Source organism: Acyrthosiphon pisum, chromosome A1 (genome assembly GCF_005508785.2).
Source record: "Acyrthosiphon pisum isolate AL4f chromosome A1, pea_aphid_22Mar2018_4r6ur, whole genome shotgun sequence".
Taxonomy (NCBI): domain Eukaryota; kingdom Metazoa; phylum Arthropoda; class Insecta; order Hemiptera; family Aphididae; genus Acyrthosiphon; species Acyrthosiphon pisum.
Window position 1 is genome coordinate 64,922,471 of NC_042494.1, and position 1,904 is coordinate 64,924,374.

Below are 1,904 nucleotides of genomic sequence, written 5' to 3' on the forward strand. Positions count from 1 at the left end.
GAAATCGATCTGGAATAAATAGACCGACGACCGTAACCGTATTATGTAGTCATGGTTTTACTCTTTTAAGACATTTCGAGGTATTGAATAAACGACCAATGGAAGTAGTTGTACCTACATACGATATGTATAACTTAAAAGGATTGAGGGTTTACGAAAGATCGAAAAGATTGAAACGATACGGTACCACTATCAAAAAGTAAATCCGGCTTTCTGTTTCATATAATATTATAACATGACAAGATAATGATATTATAAACGTATAAAATAATTAAGTTTTTTCTACGTCATAAATAAGTTATATAATATCTAAGCAATGTATTTTGATAAGCAATTAGACACAATTAAACTAGTCGTAAACAGTTTATTCTTCTTTTTATTTTTTTTTTTCGTTACGAATTTTTGACATAAATTAGAAAGTTACTTATACATAGTTATACAATTTTACTGTAGATGAATATACATAACGTATAGTTACGATATTTATTATTTAACAATAACAACCGATTATTATTATTATACACACGCACATTACAATATATTTGAGAGGATGTCAGCGCTCTGTTTGTTTTCCTTCTTTCTCTCTGACACTCAAGTGAAACATAGAAAATTTGCGTTTAGCATAACCAATGGTGTGTTCTTAACCCTAATATTAGAGTGAATTAACCTTTTGCAGTTAAACTTTAAGTTAAGAAGGATTATCTATGTTTGTACGTTGACATTTTTACAATATTTTAATTTTTGACTACGATAATTTATGGACGTTTTTTAATTTTTATATTTTACATACCTATTATACCTACCTATACTCACAAGTTGTATAAAAATTGAAATATCGTAAAAATCTGACCAAAAAACTCAGATAATGTTCCCAACTTTAAATTGAATCGTTCTATCTAATATTAAAGCTTACAATAACGTAATTCAAGATTGGTTTGACCGATTAACTAAAAAAATAAATATTACTTTATCACGTGTGAGTCAGAGATAGGAGAAAACAAATAGTGCTTTGACATCCTGTTGATAATTTTATACATAATAATTTATAATGTTTTGTGTACCTATATGTTATCCATTATATTATAATAATATATTGTTATCGGACTTTTTCGTTAACAACATAGGTAATATTTATTTTTAGGTATTTTTTACCTATACCTAGTTAAATATCAGGGTAAAAAATATTGATTTCATGTTTAATATTATATTTTATCATATATCTACCTAAAAATACTATTGTGGGCTAGATCGTCAAAATTATTTTATAAGTGCCTAACACCATTGTTTCATGACGATTAATATATTAAATAGTACTTACCTATATATCATATTATAATTTATAATCGATTTGCTTATTGTACGTGACACATACTCGTATATATAATATATATATATATATACTATGCTTAGGTAAGTGTTTGCGTGTAATACGCTTTGGCGAGTCGTGCGTGAAGGAGTTTTTTGTTCAGTCATGTTCGTTGGAGCGATTTGGTACTCGAGGGGAGCCTTTACAGTTATTTTCAAGCCTTCATTGGGGGGGGGGGGGAGTTAGTTAAAAATTACCAACAAAAGTAACTACCAACTTAACTTCTAATTTTCTAACTAGTTAATGCCCAGCATTTTTGGTAATTAGTAATTACAAAATTGTATAATATATAGGAAGATAAAAATTATTACAATTTACAATATAGGGACAATTGGGGACGTTATGTCATTCTGCGACCTCGCAACGACTGTGGGGAAATTTAATTTCTATATTTTGATACAACTGGTTGCTGGTGCTTGATAGATATAATATATTTATTGATATATCGTTTGACCTAATTTAACTTGTACGTCATATATATTCAGCCATCTGCAATACGTTATGACGTTATGTATTATTTTAAGGTTTTTTTACTATT